Source organism: Tachyglossus aculeatus, chromosome 5, assembly GCF_015852505.1.
Source record: "Tachyglossus aculeatus isolate mTacAcu1 chromosome 5, mTacAcu1.pri, whole genome shotgun sequence".
NCBI lineage: Eukaryota > Metazoa > Chordata > Mammalia > Monotremata > Tachyglossidae > Tachyglossus > Tachyglossus aculeatus.
In genome coordinates this window covers 23,111,878-23,130,424 of record NC_052070.1, presented here as the reverse complement: position 1 = coordinate 23,130,424, position 18,547 = coordinate 23,111,878, and the positions used below count along the sequence as shown (strand labels likewise).

At 43.4% G+C, this 18,547-nt stretch overlaps 1 protein-coding gene across 3 annotated transcripts in view; it reads left to right on the top strand.

Annotated features, from left to right (window-relative positions):
• FAM210A (family with sequence similarity 210 member A) overlaps window positions 1–18,547 on the top strand; it is a 50,924-nt gene that overhangs the window by 8,524 nt on the left and 23,853 nt on the right. The window contains exon 2 of one of the 3 annotated variants that reach the window (XM_038746328.1): window positions 16,561–16,709. The exons of the other annotated variants lie outside the window; for them this stretch is intronic. The gene's annotated coding sequence lies outside the window, so the exon portion shown is untranslated. The remainder of the gene's footprint in view (window positions 1–16,560; window positions 16,710–18,547) is intronic. 3 annotated transcript variants of the gene reach the window in all.

The following is an 18,547-nucleotide window of genomic DNA, read 5'->3' as shown; positions in this document are numbered from 1 at the left end:
GCTCTGCCATCTGTCAGCTGGGTGACTTTGGGCCGTGATGACATCAGCGAGAGACGTTCGTAATTAATATTCGATGGGGATAATAAAATAAGCAGACGATGACGTCGCAGAGAGCAGTTAGCGTGCAGAAGCGACCATGAATTGTCCATAGGTCAGTCCAATCAGGTCAAAGAGGTTAATGGCAAGCAGAATCCCGGGGCTCTTGGCAAATCAGTCAATCAGTCGTATTTATTGAGCGCTTACTGTGTGCAGAGCACTGTACTAAGCGCTTGGGAAGTACAAGTTGTCTCAGAGGTGGAGGAGTCCTATGGATGGCAGCTCAGGAGCAGGGTGGAACTGTTATGGGGGGTCAGGGAGCGGAGATGCCTGGGGAGAGGAGTGAACAATCAATCAATCAATCAATCGTATTTATTGAGCGCTTACTGTGTGCAGAGCACTGTACCAAGCGCTTGGGAAGTACAAGTTGGCAACATCTAGAGACAGTCCCTACCCAACAGTGGGCTCACAGTCTAAAAAGGGGAGACAACCACATAGGATGAGTGGGGGGGGCTGACTAGGTGCGAATGAGGTTGTCCTTAAAGTAACTTGGTGATAACAAGGGCCTTTTTCAGGGGGGGAGATGTGTGGCTCAGTGGAAAGAGCCCGGGCTTTGGAGTCAGAGGTCGTGGGTTCAAATTCCGGGTCTTGTCAGCTGTGTGACTTGGGGCAAGTCACCTTCATTCATTCGTTCAGTCGTATTTATTGAGCGCCTGCTGTGTGCAGAGCCCTGTACGAAGCGCTTGGGAAGTACAAGTTGGCAACATCTAGAGACGGTCCCTACCCAACAGTGGGCTCACAGTCTAGAAGGGGGAGACAGAGAACAAAACGAAACATATTAACAGAATAAAATAAATAGAATAAATATGTACAAGTAAAATAAATAGAGTAATAAATACGTACAAACATATGTACATATATACAGGTGCTGTGGGGAAGGGAAGGAGGTAGGGCGGGGGGGATGGGGAGGAAGAGAGGAAAAAGGGGGCTCAGTGCGGGAAGGCCTCCTGGAGGAGGTGAGCTCTCAGTAGGGCCTTGAAGGGAGGAAGAGAGCTAGCTTGGCGGATGTGCGGAGGGAGGGCATTCCTTCCCAAGCGCTTAGTACAGTGCTCTGCACTCAGTAAGCGCTCAATAAATACGATTGATTGATTGATTCCAGGCCAGGGGGATGACGTGGGCCAGGGGTCGACGGCGGGACAGGCGAGAACGAGGCACGGTGAGGAGATTACCTGGATTTTTTCTTTTAATACCCCAAAATCTGGATGTAGAGGCAGCAGGCCTGGACTACAGGGTGACTTAATTGCTGTCATCGAGGGTATGAAAGGGCCTCTTTGAGGAGGCTGTCCTTTGGGCCTGGGAAGGAAATTTTATTTCGTTAATATGTTTTGTTGTCCGTCTCCCCCTTCTAGATAGTAAGCCCTTTGTTGGGTAGGGACCGTCTTTATATGTTGCCAACTTGTACTTTCCAAGCGCTTAGTACAGTGCTCTGCACACAGTAAGCGCTCAATAAGTACGATTGAATGAATGAATTAGCGGCAGAGGAGTGGAGGGTGTGGGCTGGGCTGTAGAAGGAGAGAAGGGAGGTGAGGTAGGAGGGGGCGAGGGGATGGACAGCCTTGAAGCCCAGGGGGAGGAGTTTCTGCCTGATGCTTAACTGAAGTTAAGTTACTTAACTTCTCTGGGCCTCAGTTCCCTCATCTGTAAAATGGGGATGAAGACTGTGAGCCCCACGTGGGACAACCTGATTACCTTGTATCCGCCCCAGCGCTTAGAACAGTGCTTGGCACATAGTAAGCGCTTAACAAATGCCAACATTATTATTCAAGCGCTTAGTACAGTACTCTGCACACAGTAAGTGCTCAATAAATACGATTGAATGAATGAATGAATGAATGAAAGTCACTTAACTTCTGTCTCATTTACCTCATCTGATTGCCTTGTAATAATAATAATAATAATAATAATGGTATTTGTTAAGCGCTTACTATGTGCAAAGCACTGTTCCCCAGTGCTGAGAACAGTGTTTGGCACATAGTAAGTGCTTAACAAATACCATTATTATTATTATTATTACTGAGTGTTTACTAGGAGCATTTTGTTTTGTCTTCTGGGCCTAAACTCCAAAGCTTCAACGAGCCTCCCCTCTTCCTGGCATTGCGGGATTTACTGAGAGCTCACCTCCTCCAGGAGGCCTTCCCAGACTGAGCCCCTTCCTTCCTTTCCCCCTCGTCCCCCTCTCCATCCCCCCCATCTTACCTCCTTCCCTTCCCCACAGCACCTGTATATATGTATATATGTTTGTACATATTTATTACTCTATTTATTTTACTTGTACATATCCATTCTATTTATTTTATTTTGTTAGTACGTTTGGTTTTGTTCTCCGTCTCCCCCTTTTAGACTGTGAGCCCACTGCTGGGTAGGGACCGTCTCTATATGTTGCCAACTTGTACTTCCCAAGCGCTTAGTACAGTGCTCTGCACATAGTAAGCGCCCAATAAATACGATTGATGATGATGGTGATCAGCATTTCCATGTTTGCCTTATCTGCACGCTTCATGGTTCTGTAGTCTTCCCTTACCTCACCCCTCAGCCTTTGAGGAGACATAATCTTTCCAGTTTATCCTCCTAAGAAAGCTTCCCCCCATCATCTTGGCTGCCTTTCTCCTTACTTCATCCTTATTCTGTCCTTTTTACATGGTGTTTATTAAGCGTTTAGTACGTGCAGAGCACTTGGGAGAATACAATTAGCAGACACATTCCCTGCCCATAACCAGTTTGCAGTCTAGATACAAATTAATCTAATCGGATGCAGTCCCTATTCCATATGGGGCTCACAGGCTAAGTAGGAAAGAGACGAGCTATTGAATCCCCACTTTACAGTTGAAGAAACAGGCCCAGAGAAGTTAAGTGACTTGCCCGAAGTCACACAGCAGACAAGTGATGGGGCTGGGATTAGAATCCAGGTTCTCTGATTCTCTTTCCACTTAGGCCATGCCGCTTCCCTAGATAGACTGGGATTAAGGGGAATTAGGGAACGTACACGGGCTCTTCACGTCACATCACGTCACGGAAACAGCGTGGCTCAGTTGGAAAGAGCCGGGCTGGGGAGTCAGAGGTCTTGGGTTCAAATCCCGGCTCTGCCAATTGTCAGCTGTGTGACTTTGGGCAAGTCGCTTAACTTCTCTGGGCCTCAGTTACCTCATCTGTAAAATGGGGATTAAAACTGTGAGCCCCACGTGGGACAACCTGATCACCTTGTGTCCTCCCCAGCGCTTAGAACAGTGCTTTGCACATAGTAAGCTCTTAACAAATGGCATTATTATTATTATTATTATTATTACATGACTGAAGAGTCTGCTTGTGCACACGTGCACAACATTGACATGGTGGTGTTTGAGTGCCACAATTCAAGATTTCCTTAAAGTGAGCTGCCTCAAGAATGCAAATCTCATATTCCCGGGGACCTGGAAAAGAGCCCTGCCTTAGGAATCCGACAACCTGGGTTCTAGTCCCAGTTCTGCTTGTAGTGACTGGCTTCTAGACTGTGAGCCCACTGTTGGGTAGGGACCGTCTCTAGATGTTGCCAACTTGGACTTCCCAAGCGCTTAGTCCAGTGCTCTGCACACAGTGAGCGCTCAATAAATACGATTGAATGAATGAATGAACGGCCCACAAAGACTGCACACGTGCTTCACAATGTGTCGCATCCCTCTCCGACTCATTGCACTGCCGGAACATGAAATACGCAGTGTGAGCACATCAATCAATCAATCGTATTTATTGAGCGCTTACTGTGTGCAGAGCACTGGACTAAGCGCTTGTAATAATAATGACTGAGCCCCTTCCTTCCTCTCCCCTCGTCCCCCTCTCCATCTCCCCTTTCATCCTGGGGAGATCCACAGCAACTGTATACATCCCCACAGCAACTGTATATATGTATATATGTTTGCACATATTTATTACTCTATTTATTTATCTTGTACATATCTATTCGCCGACTGTTGGGTAGGGACTGTCTCTATATGTTGCCAACTTGTACTTCCCAAGCGCTTAGTCCAGTGCTCTGCGCACAGTAAGCGCTCAATAAATGCGATTGATGATGATGATGATTTATTTTATTTTGTCAGTATGTTTGGTTTTGTCATCTGTCTCCCCCTTCTAGACTGTGAGCCCGCTGTTGGATAGGGGCCGTCTCTATGTGTTGCCAACTTGGACTTCCCAAGCGCTTAGTCCAGTGCTCTGCACACAGTAAGCGCTCAATAAATACGATTGATGATGATGATGATTTATTTTGTTAGTATGTTTGGTTTTGTTCACTGTCTCCCCCTTCTAAACAGTGAGCCCGCTGTTGGGTAGGGACTGTCTCTATGTATTGCCAACTTGGACTTCCCAAGCGCTTAGTCCAGTGCTCTGCACACAGTAAGCGCTCAATAAATACGATAGATTGATTGATTGATTGATGTGCCTTCAATAAGGCTTTGAAGTCGGGAGAGAGTCATTGTCTGGTGGATTTGAGGAGGGAGGGCATTCCAGGCCAGAGGTCCATCTTGGCACAGCGAGAAGGTTAGCAGGAGAGGAGTGAAGTAGTCCGCATCTCCATCTGACATTTTCCATCTTCTTGAACTCTTCCTGAACTCTAATTTACCTCCATCTTCGTGACATTTCACTACCCAGGAGAGCCAAATGCCGACCCCACCATTTATCCATCGTCATCCAGAAATGAGGATACTTAACCCGACCTTTTGTTGCCTAACTTTTAGCCCGTCTTCTAACCCTGACAAAATGTTCTAGCCGACCTAATGATTCTTACTCTATTTATTTATTTATTTCATTACTCTATTTATTTTATTTACTCTATTTTATTTGTACACATTTATTCTATTTATTTTTTGTTAATATGTTTGGTTTTGTTCTCTGTCTCCCCCTTCTAGACTGTGAGCCCGCTGTTGGGTAGGGACCGTCTCTAGATGTTGCCAGCTTGGACTTCCCAAGCGCTTAGTACAGTGCTCTGCACACAGTAAGCGCTCAATAAATACGATTGATTGATTGATTGAGCCCACTGTTGGGTAGGGACCGTCTTTAGATGTTGCCAACTTGTACTTCCCAAGCGCTCAGTACAGTGGTCTGCACACAGTAAGCGCTCAATAAATACAATTGAATGAATGAATGAATTCTTCAGTTTTTCTAAAAACCTTTGGTGAGGACTCCTGTCAGAAGCATTTTTAGAACAGTGCTTTGCACATAGTAAGCCCTTAACAAATACCAACATTATTATTATTTTGAAAACCTGAATATGGCATGTCTCCCTTCTAGCCACCTATTGCTGACCCCATTAAAGAAACTGTAATTCTAACATGATCTGTGACTCATTCCCAAGCCCTTAGTACAGTGCTCTGCACACAGTAAGCGCTCAATAAATACGATTGATTGATTGATTCCCAAGTGCATAGTACAGTGCTCTGCACACAGTAAGCGCTCAATAAATACGATTGAATGACTGAATGAAGACACCACAGTTTTGGAGGGATTGTGTCTACAACTATTGTTTTGTACTCAAGAAGCGGCGTGGCTCAGTGGAAAGAGCCCGGGCTTTGGAGTCAGAGGTCATAGGTTCGAATCCCGGCTCCACCAATTGTCAGCTGTGTGACCTTGGGCAAGTCACTTCACTTCTCTGGGCCTCAGTTCCCTCATCTGTAAAATGGGGATTAAGACTGTGAGCCCCCCGTGGGACAACCTGATCACCTTGTAAGCTCCCCAGCGCTTAGAACAGCGCTTTGCACATAGTAAGCGCTTAATAAATGGCATCATTATTGTTATTAGTAAAGTGCTCTGCATACAGTAAGTGCTCAATAAATGCCATTTATTGTTTGATTTATCTGGGCTAATAACTTGTCAGACTTTCCACTTCCAGCCTCTGACTCTTTGTCAGCCCGGAGTGCTATTTAAGAAGGTTACCTTTTAGACTGTGAGCCCACCGTTGGGTAGGGACTGTCTCTATATGTTGCCAACCTGTACTTCCCAAGCGCTTAGTACAGTGCTGTGCACACAGTAAGCGCTCAATAACTACGATTGATTGATTGATTACCTACTCACTAAATTTTACCCACTTCAAGAAACACTTTTGTGCCTGCGTGATGTTAAATTGCAATGAGTTTAACAGTGCTTTGCACATAGTAAGCGCTTAATTAATCAAGGGATAGTGCTATTTAAGAAGGCTACCTACTCACTAAATTTTACTCACTTCAGGAAGCACTTTTGTGCCTGCATGGTGTTAAACTGCGATGAATTTAACAGTGCTTTGCACATAGTAAGCGCTTAATTAATCAAGGCCTTCCATTCAGCCATACAGGCCTCCAGTAACTTCGTCTTATGATTTAATAATAATAATAATTGTGGCATTTAAGCACTTACTATGTGCCAAGCACTGTTCTGAACAACAGGTTAGATACAAGGCTCACAGTCTTAATCCCCATGTTACAGATGAGGAAACTGAGGCTCAGAGAAGTTAAATCCAAGGTCACACAGCAGACAGGTGGCAGAGCTGGGATTAGAACCCACACCCTTTGATTCTCCGGCCCGTGCTCTTTCCACTAGACCTCATTTCAATCAATCAATCAATCGTACTTACTGAGCGCTTACTGTGTGCAGAGCACTGTACTAAGCGCTTGGGAAGTACAAGTTGGCAACATATAGAGACAGTCCCTACCCAACAGTGGGCTCACAGTCTTAAAGACTGTCCTCTTCCAGGTTCCGGCAGGCTGGCCTGCTTTTTTTCCCCTCTTCAGATGTATCAGTCAGTGGCATCTATTGAGCACTTACTGTAGGCAATAAATGGTTGGGAGGGACTATATATTTAGTAGTCCAGATCCCTGCCCTCAAGGAGTTTACCACCTTTGATGGCTGCTTCTGGTGTGACGATAACATGGAGCTCACCTCCTCCAGGAGGCCTTCCCAGACTGAGCCCCTTCCTTCCTCTCCCCCTCGTCCCCCTCTCCATCCCCCCCATCTTACCTCCTTCCCTTCCCCACAGCACCTGTATATATGTATATATGTTTGTACATATTTATTACTTTATTTTACTTGTACATATCTATTCTTTTTATTTTGTTAGTATGTTTGGTTTTGTTCTCTGTCTCCCCCTTTTAGACTGTGAGCCCACTGTTGGGTAGGGACTATATATGTTGCCAACTTGTACTTCCCAAGCGCTTAGTACAGTGCTCTGCACACAGTAAGTGCTCAATAAATACGATTGATTGATTGATAACAGACCACTCAGTAAACTGCGGGAGGGTTTGCAAAGTAGGGTGTGCCCTCACTGGATATTTGCCCGTTTTGTTCCAGCTTAAGTTGAAAATTCAAGGGAACGGCCCATCTCCAGGATGTGTAACCCACAGTACAGGGAATGCCAGGGATATATGTATGTATATATATGTATATATGGTTGTACATATTTATTACTCTATTTATTTATTTATTTATTTATTTTACTTGTACATTTCTATCCTATTTATTTTATTTTGTTGGTATGTTTGGTTTTGTTCTCCGTCTCCCCCTTTTAGACTGTGAGCCCACTGTTGGGTAGGGACTGTCTCTATGTGTTGCCAGTTTGTACTTCCCAAGCGCTTAGTACAGTGCTCTGCACATAGTAAGCGCTCAATAAATACGATTGATTGATTGATTGATTGATTTGGAAAATGGTGAAGTACCTCGCTGCTCCCTCCTACTGTAATGTATTTTAGTGTCTGACTCCTCCAACTACATTGTAAGCTCCTTGACAACAGGGATCGTGTCTATTGCAGTCTCCCAAATGTCCATAAGAATAACTGTGGTATGTGGTAAGCGCTTACTATGTGCCAGGCACTCTACTAAGCATTGGGGTGGATACGAGCAGTCAATCATATTTATTGAGCGCTTACTGAGTGCAGAGCACTGTACTGAGCTCTTGGGAGAGTACAATATAATAAAATAACAAAGTCCCTGCCCATAACAAGCTTACAGTCCAGAGGGTGTTTACAGTCTAGTTGGACGGAGTCCCTGTCCCACATGGGGCTCACCGTCTTTAATTCCCGTTTTACAGATGAGGTAACTGAGGCACAGAGAAGTTAAGGGACCCAAAATCAGACAGCAGGCAGGTGGCAGAGCTGAGATTAGAACCCAGGTCCTTCTGATTCTCAGGTCCATGCTTTGTGTGAGCCCATTGTTGGGTCGGGACCGTCTCTATATGGTGCCGATTTGTACTTCCCAAGCGCTTAGTACAGTGCTCTGCACACAGCATGCGCTCAATAAATCCGATTGAATGAATTACGCCAGGCGGCTTCTCAGCATTCTGCTTGCACATAGCAATCGTTCAATAAATACTTTGAAGATGCAAGCATTTTGACTAAATTCGACTTGGGGTAAAGTTTTAAGAAACGAAAAATTATCCATTTCTCCAGGATGAGATTGCGTCTACTAACTCTGTTGTACTCTACCAAATTCGTAGGGCAGTGCTCCTTGTAATGTTATGGAATCAATCAATCAATCAATCGTATTTATTGAGCGCTTACTGTGTGCAGAGCACTGTACTAAGCGCTTGGGAAGTACAAGTTGGCAACATATAGAGACAGTCCCTACCCAACAGTGGGCTCACAGTCTAAAAGATGGAAGCAGCGTGGCTTAGTGGGAAAAGCCCGGGCTTTAGAGTCAGAGGTCATGGGTTCAAATCCTGGCTCCGCCAATTGTCAGCTGTGTGACTTTGGGCAGGTCACTTCACTTCTCTGGGCCTCAGTTCCCTCATCTGTAAAATGGGGGTGAAGACTGTGAGCCACCGCGTGGGGCAACCTGATCACCTTGTAACCTCCCCAGCGCTTAGAACGGTGCTTTGCGCATAGTAAACGCTTAATAAATGCCATTATATTATTATTATGTAGACTAAGCATTGAGTAAATACTTTCTAATGAGGATAAGCTGAATTTATAAACTATCTTAGGCCACTGGAAAATTCAGTATATGCGATTCAGAAGATAGTAGGGAGCATAATTTCACCTAGTCAAGGTCCCCGTGGCAAACATTTCAAATTAGTTCTTTTATGGTGGCAGTTTGTACCGTGAAGCCGAAAAACGTTAATAGCAAGAAGAAGGTGGATTAAATAGCCTGCAATAAAAATGTAATTGAGGCTATTGAATAAAATAGGGTGGGGTGGGGGGGGGAAAAGAGCCCAGAGAACGCCATAAAGGGTGTAATATAAAGAAAAATGTATGTGTTTGCTTTTTTAAAGTAGTGGAGTAAGTGGGATTTAGTTTAGTAATAAGGGGGCAGTCGAAGATGAGATAAATGACTAAATATCTCACTCTGGGTATTCTAAAATTATGGGAAGAAGGGAATTCAAAGTGAGACTTGCCCCCTTCTGCTTCTTGAGAAATTAATCAGTCAGTGGTTTTATTTTGTTAGTATGTTTGGTTTTGTTCTCTGTCTCCCCCTTTTAGACTGTGAGCTCACTGTTGGGTAGGGACTGTCTCTATATGTTGCCAACTTGTACTTCCAAAGTGCTTAGTACAGTGCTCTGCACACAGTAAGCGCTCAATAAATACGATTGATTGATTATTGAGCACTTACTTTGTGCAGAGCACAGATCTAAGTGCTCGGGAGGGTCCAATACAAGTGACTTAATCTACCAGTTCTGTTGTAGTTTCCCAAGCACTTAGTTCAGTGCTCTGCACATGGTAAACGCTCAGTAAATGCCACTCATCAATAAAGTTTCCTTGGTAGAGAAGCAGCGTGGCCTAGTAGTTTCCTCATCTGTAAAATGGGGATTCAGTTCCTGTTCTCCCTCCTATTTTGACTAGACTGGGAGCCAACTGTTGGGTCGGGACTGTCTCTATATGTTGCCAACTTGGACTTCCCAAGCGCTTAGTACAGTGCTCTGCACACAGTAAGCGCTCAATAAATACGATTGATTGATTGATTGATTAATTGACTATGAGCTCCATGTTGGCAGGGACTTTGTTTGACCTGATTAACTTCTATCTATCCCAGTGCTTAGTGTTTTAAGTCTTGTTGGTCTTGACATGTAGGAAGTGCTGAAGAAATATAATACTAGTAATAATAAATTGATGATGATGATGATAATGGTATCTGTTAAGCGCTTACTGTGAGCCAAGCACTGTTCTAAGCGCTGGGGCAGATACAGCGTAAGCAGGTTGTCCCACGTGGGGCTCACAGTCGTAAACCCCATTTTACAGATGAGGAAATTGAGGCCCAGAGAAGTTAACTGACTTGCCCAAAGTCACACAGCCGACAAGTGGTCGAGCCGGGATTAGAACCCACGACCTCGGACTCCCAAGCCTGTGTTCTTTCAACTAAGCCACGCTGCTTCTTGCGCTAACTATTCATTAAGTTAAGTACCTACTAGCAATGCCTAAAGAATGCCACAAATCACATTTTTTTATACTGACCTGCCAATTCATTCAGTCGTATTTATTGAGCGCTTACTGTGTGCCAAGCACTGTTCTGAGCGCTGGGGCAGATACAGCGTAAGCAGGTTGTCCCACGTGGGGCTCACAGTCGTAAACCCCATTTTACAGATGAGGAAATTGAGGCCCAGAGAAGTTAACTGACTTGCCCAAAGTCACACAGCCGACAAGTGGTCGAGCCGGGATTAGAACCCACGACCTCGGACTCCCAAGCCTGTGTTCTTTCAACTAAGCCACGCTGCTTCTTGCGCTAACTATTCATCATTAAGTACCTACTAGCAATGCCTAAAGAATGCCACAAATTACATTTTTTTATACTGACATGCCAATTCATTCAGTCGTATTTATTGAGCGCTTACTGTGTGCCAAGCACTGTTCTGAGCGCTGGGGCAGATACAGCGTAAGCAGGTTGTCCCACGTGGGGCTCACAGTCGTAAACCCCATTTTACAGATGAGGAAATTGAGGCCCAGAGAAGTTAACTGACTTGCCCAAAGTCACACAGCCGACAAGTGGTCGAGCCGGGATTAGAACCCACGACCTCGGACTCCCAAGCCTGTGTTCTTTCAACTAAGCCATGCTGCTTCTTGCGCTAACTATTCATCATTAAGTACCTACTAGCAATGCCTAAAGAATGCCACAAATTACATTTTTTTATACTGACATGCCAATTCATTCAGTCGTATTTATTGAGCGCTTACTGTGTGCAGAGCACTGTACTAAGCGTTTGGAAAGGACAATTGGGCAACAAATAGAGATAATCCCTACCCAACAAGGGGCTCACAGGCTGTGTTTCTGTGGGACAGCCTGATCGATCACCTTGTATCCCCTCAGCGCTTAGAACAGTGCTTTGCACATAGTAAGTGCTTAACAAATACCATCGTTATTATTATCTTCGTTTTCAGTTTGCTTGTGTCAGAGAATCCCTTAACAGTCCTTCATTATACCTTCCAAATGCTTAATCATTTGTGTGCCAGTTATTGCTTAACAAAAGCTGCCGCCAATTGGAGACAACTGCAGATTTCAGTGGACATTCTAATCAGTCAATCAATCATCATCATCAATCGTATTTATTGAGCGCTTACTGTGCGCAGAGCACTGGACTAAGCGCTTGGGAAGCACAAATTGGCAACATATAGAGACAGTCCCTACCCAACAGTGGGCTCACAAGGGGAGACAGAGAACAAAGCCAAACATACTAACAAAATAAAATAAATAGAATAGATAAGTACAAGTAAAATAAATAAATAAATAAATAGAGTAATCATCATCATCAATCGTATTTATTGAGCGCTTACTATGTGCAGAGCACTGTACTAAGCGCTTGGGAAGTACAAGTTGGCAACATATAGAGACAGTCCCTACCCAACAGTGGGCTCCAGTCTAAAAGGGGGAGACAGAGAACAAAACCAAACATACTAACAAAATAAAATAAATAGAATAGATATGTACAAGTTAAATAAATAAATAAATAGAGTAATCATCATCATCAATCGTATTTATTAAGCGCTTACTGTGTGCAGAGCACTGGACTAAGCGCTTGGGAAGTACAAGTTGGCAACATATAGAGACAGTCCCTACCCAACAGTGGGCTCCAGTCTAAAAGGGGGAGACAGAGAACAAAACCAAACATACTAACAAAATAAAATAAATAGAATAGATATGTACAAGTTAAATAAATAAATAAATAGAGTAATCATCATCATCAATCGTATTTATTGAGCGCTTACTGTGTGCAGAGCACTGGACTAAGCGCTTGGGAAGTACAAGTTGGCAACATATAGAGACAGTCCCTACCCGACAGTGGGCTCCCAGTCTAAAAGGGGGAGACAGAGAACAAAGCCAAACATACTAACAAAATAAAATAAATAGAATAGATATATACAAGTAAAATAAATAAATAGAGTAATCATCATCATCAATCGTATTTATTGAGCGCTTACTGTGTGCAGAGCACTGTACTAAGCACTTGGGAAGTACAAGTTGGCAACATCTAGAGACAGTCCCTACCCAACAGTGGGCTCCCAGTCTAAAAGGGGGAGACAGAGAACAAAACCAAACATACTAACAAAATAAAATAAATAGAATAGATATGTACAAGTAAAATAAATAAATAAATAGAGTAATAAATATGTACAAAATCAATCGTATTTATCTAATCTCTATTTTATCTATTTTGTATTTTATATCTTATATTATATATCTAATGTAAATATATATTTATATTTTATATCTATTTTATATCTTATCTATTTTATCTGATATATTTTATATCTTATATTATATATATGTATCTTATATAAATATATATTTATATTTTAATTTATGTTTTATTTCTATTTTATATTTTATCTATTTTATCTAATCGTATTTTTTCTCATCTCTGAATATCCAAGCCCAGTTTTTGTCAGATAGGGGAAAAGTTTCTGTGAATAGCAACGGCTTCCCCTCAAGTCTCTGAAAACCGAATGTGGCTAATAATAATTTTATTAAAAGTCCAGGCCCGCAAGGAAGAAGGAAAAGTCCAAGTCCTGTTTCTGACTTGGGGTGGGGGGGAGGTTGAGGGGAAAGGGTGGAGCAGGAGCTTGGGGGGCACAAAGTCCAGGGAGACACCCTTCCCTGCCTCCCTATCCCAGGAATTGCCCTCGGATGGGAAGCGGGCCTGGCACGAAATCCGATTCAGCCCGACTTCTCCCTAGCCCAATTTGTCAATTATTTTGAGCCCCTATTGAACGTGTTGCCAAGCGCTGTACTAAGTGAAGGTTTGGGAGAATACCGAAGAGTTAAGACATTCACACTCTCACCAATAACAATGTTATTTACAAAGCATAAAGAAGCCGCGTGGCTCAGCGGAAAGAGCCCGGGCTTTGGAGTCAGAGGTCGTGGGTTCAAATCCCGGCTCCATCACTTGTCAGCTGTGTGGCTTTGGGCCAGTCACTTAACTTCTCTGGGCCCCAGTTACCTCAACTGTAAAATGGGGATTAAGAATGTGAGCCCCCAGTGGGACAACCTGATCACCTTGTAACCTATTACTGTATTTATTATTATTACTCTATTTATTTACTATTACTCTATTTAGTATTACTCTATTTATTATTACTCTATTTATTTATTATTACTCTGTTCCTTTTACTTGTACATATCTATTCTATTTATTTTATTTTGTTAGTATGTTTGGTTTTGTTCTCTGTCTCCCCCTTTTAGACTGTGAGCCCACTGTTGGGTAGGGACTGTCTCTATATGTTGCCAACTTGTACTTCCTAAGCGCTTAGTACAGTGCTCTGCACATAGTAAGCGCTCAATAAATACGATTGATGATGATGATTACTCTGTTTATTTATTTATTTATTTTACTTGTACATATCTATTCTATTCATTTTATTTTGTTAGTATGTTTGGTTTTGTTCTCTGTCTCCCCCTTTTAGACTGTGAGCCCACTGTTGGGTAGGGACTGTCTCTATATGTTGCCAATTTGGACTTCCCAAGCGCTTAGTACAGTGCTCTGCACACAGTAAGCTCTCAATAGATGCGATTGATTGATTGATTGATAACCTCCCCAGTGCTTAGAACAGTGCTTTGCACATAGTTAGCGCTTAATAAATGCCATCATTATCATTATTATTTGCTGTGTGCTGAGCACTGAGGTGAATGCAGAGTCATCAGCTTGAACGCAGTCCCTGACTCATATGGGGATCACAGTCTATGTGAGAATAATAATAATAATGATGGCATTTATTAAGCGCTTACTATGTGCAAAGCACTGTTCCAAGGGCTGGGGAGGTTACAAGGTGATCAGGTTGTCCCACATGGGACTCACAGTCTTAATCCCCATTTTCCAGATGAGGTGACTGAGGCCCAGAGAAGTGAAGTGACTTGCCCAAAGTCACACAGCTGACAATTGGCAGAGCCGGGATTTGAACCCGTGACCTCTGACTCCAAAGCCCTTGTTCTGTCCACTGAGCCGCGCTAGAAGGCTGAGAAGGCTCCCGACTGTGACTGTGAGCCCGTTGTCGGGCAGGGACCGTCTCTATATGTTGCCAACTTGTACTTCCCAAGCGCTTAGTACAGTGCTGTGCACACAGTAAGCGCTCAATAAACACGACTGAATGAATTGAATGATTGAGAAGCAGTGGATAAAGCCAGAGAGGCCTGGGAGCCAGAAGGACCTGGGTTCTAATTCCGGCCCCGCCGCTTGTCAGCATTGTGACCTTGGGCAAGTCATTTTGCCTTTCTGGGCCTGTTGCCTGATCTGTAAAATGGAGATTAAGCCTTTGAGCCCCATGTGATACATGAGCTGTGTCCAAACTGATCAGCTTGACTCTACCCCAGCATTCAATACAGTGCCGGGAACATAGTAAGCATTTAACAAATACCATTTAATAAAAAGTATTTTATCCCCAAGCAGTGATATTTAGTAATGATGGTATTTGTTAAGCACTTACTACGTGCCAGGCACTGCACTAAGCGCGGGAGTAGATACAAGCAAATTGAATTGGACACAGGCCCTGTCCCATGTGGGGCTCAGTCTTGGGCCCCTTTTTAAGGACTGGGTAACTGAGGCACAGAGCAGTGAAGTGACTTGCACAAGGTCACCCAGCAGACAAGTGGAAGAGCTGGAATTAGCGCTCATATGTATATATGTTTGTACATATTTATTAGTCTATTTACTTATTTATTTTACTTGTACATATCTATTCTATTTATTTTGTTTTGTTAGTATGTTTGGTTTTGTTCTCTGTCTCCCCCTTTTAGACTGTGAGCCCACTGTTGGGTAGGGACTGTCTCTATATGTTGCCAACTTGGACTTCCCAAGCGCTTAGTACAGTGCTCTGCACACAGTAAGTGCTCAATAAATACGATTGATTGATTGATTGATTGACCTTCGGCCTGGACTCTAACCACTGCACCATGCTGCTTCTCTTCTAGACTGTGACCCCTCTGTTGGGTAGGGACCGTCTCTATATGTTGCCAACTTGGACTTCCCAAGCGCTTACTACAGTGCTCTGCACACAGCGCTCAATAAATACGATTGAATGAATCATCATAGATAGAATAGATATGTACAAGTAAAATAAATAAATGAATAAATAGAGTAATAAATATGTACAAACATATATACATATATACAGGTGCTGTGGGGAAGGGAAGGAGGTAAGATGGGGGGATGGAGAGGGGGACGAGGGGGAGAGTCATGAATGAATGACTACTGAGCATATGCAGTGTGCAAAGCATTTTACTGAAAGTTTGGGAAAGGACAATAGAATAAGAGGAAACTGAGGCACAGAGACATTAAGTGACTTGCCCAAAGTCACTCAACAGGCAAGTGGTAGAGCCGGGGCTAAAACACGAATTTCCCGACTTCCAAAGAATCAATCAATCAATCATTCGTATTTATTGAGCGCTTACTGTGTGCAGAGCACTGTACTAAGCACTGTACTAAAATAAAGAAGCAGCGTGGCTCAGTGGAAGGAGCCCGGGCTTCGGAGTCAGAGGTCATGAGTTCAAGTCCCGGCTCTGCCAATTGTCAGCTGTGTGACTTTGGGCAAGTCACTTCACTTCTCTGGGCCTCAGTTCCCTCATCTGGAAAATGAGGATGAAGACTGTGATCCCCCCAGTGGGACAACCTGATCACCTTGTAACCTCTCTAGCGCTTAGAACAGTGCTTTGCACATAGTAAGCGCTTAATAAATGCCATCATTATTATTATTATTATTATTCCAATCTCGTCTTCCCATTTATCAGTCTTGCCTCCCTATTCTCACATTAGAGCAGGTGGGCTAATATCGTGGATTTAGATTATTTTTCCAGTGTATTACTGCAAAATAAAGGCTGCTGAACAATAATCTGAATTCAGGTAGACGATGGATTTTCCTAGTGCCTCAAATGACTCCCTGGTAGTGGTTTTGAGCATTGGAGAACGGCGAACTTCCTGCAATGAGTGGCTCCTTAATGGTCAGAGAGAATGAATGCTCCTCCCAAACTGCCTAACTCGCTTCTAGGGAGTCACTTGAGGTACTGGAAGAATTGAGCTCATTGGTTTTTAATTATTCTTTATGTGATTTTCTTTTCCAGGGACTCCCCAGCTAGCACTCTTAATTTGATTTCACCAAGACGGTGTTAAGCAAAAGCACTAAAGTACAGTTTCCCTTAGGAAGTGCAATTCAAAGAACCGAGTTTTCAACAAAAACAGAGTAAATGTAGTTCCTTGGTAAAAGAGCTAGGTAAATATCCGTGATTATTTTAATTAGATTTTGGGGGCACCCGGAAATATATAATTTTCAAAGTGTTACCTTTGACATTCTGTTCAGCAAATAGACCTTGTGCTAACCCACTGATGATGTTTTAACACTGAGCTTATGCCGAGTAGAGAATAAAGAGTTTTTGGACTGTTATATGGCCCTCTCCTAAGAGTTTAGTACAGTGCTGTGCACATTCATTCATTCATTCATTCAATAAATACGATTGATTGATTGATTCATTCATTCATTCAATCATATTTGAGTGCTTACTATGTGCAGAGCACTGTACTAAGCGCTTGGGAAGTCCAAGTTGGCAACATATAGAGACGGTCCCTACCCCACAACGGGCTCCCAGAAATGCACAATAAATACGACTGATTATATTAGGTTTTTAATCTCTATTCAAGTCTGTTCAGCTGTAGTAATGATAATAATTATGGTACTTAAGTGCTTACTATATGCCAGGCACTCTACTAAGCGCTGGCTAGATATAAGCTAATCAGGTTGGACCCAGTCCATGTCCCACATGGGGCTCACAGTCTTAATCCCCATTTTCCAGATGAGGTAACTGAGGCACAGAGCAGTTAAGTGACTTGCCCAGAGTCACACAGCAGACAAGTGGCAGGGCCGGGATTAGAACCCAGGACATTCTGACACTCAGGCCCATGCTCTGTCCACTAGGCAATGCTGCTTTCCTCCGGTGTTAATTATTATGTTAATAATAATAATTTAATGATCACGTTAAGCACTTACTCTGCACTAAGCACCGTATGTACTGAGAGCAAGGGTAGATCTAAGACAATTGGCCAGATTTTTGCCATTAGGCCCCACTTTTTCCCAGTGCCTTCACTCAATCAATCGTATTTATTGAGCGCTTACTGTGTGCAGAGCACTGTACTAAGCGCTTGGGAAGTCCAAGTCACTTGATGTATATTTGGTCGTCCTTCATATTCAAAAGTCTCCACTGCTTGTGATATTGTGACCTGGCAGGGGCAACAAGCTGTGAATGTCTGGAGCCCGTCCCAACCCAACCCAAGAAAAGGATCAATCATTTAATCAATGGTATTTATTGAGCGCTTACTAGGTGCAGAGCACCATACTAAGCTCTACAATGCAACAGGATTAGTGGACATATTCTAGTGGAGTCTAGAAGGGTGGCCTGAGGCCATGGCGTGAATGCTGAACACGTTTACAAGGAAGGGGGAGGAGGGGAGAAAGAATCAATCAATCAATCCATCGTATTTATTGAGCGCTTACTGTGTGCAGAGCACTGTACTAAGCGCTTGGGAAGTCCAAGTTGGCAACATATAGAGACAGTCCCTACCCAACAGTGGGCTCACAGTCTAAAATATGAGAATGAGCATGTACACGTGTGTGCACACGTGAGCTGCTTGCAAGGACTGAGGCTGGGCTTGCCTGCTGCCTGACAGGCGTTCGCGTTCCTAGTGGAAAGGGCACCAACCTGGAAGTTAGAGGACCTGGGTTCACTCGATCGTTCAATCGTATTTATTGAGCGCTTACTGTGTGCAGAGCACTGGACTAAGCGCTTGGGAAGGACAGGTCGGCAACATCTAGAGACGGTCCCTACCCAACAGCGGGCTCACAGTCTAGAAGGGGGAGACAGACAACAAAACAAAACATATTAACAAAATAAAATAAATAGAATAAATATGTACAAGTAAAATAAATAAATAGAGTAATAAATACATACAAACATATATATAGGTGCTATGGGGAGGGGAAGAGGAAGGAGGGGGCTCAGTCTGGGAAGGCCTCCTGTACATATTCACTACTCTATTTTATTAATGATGTGCATATAG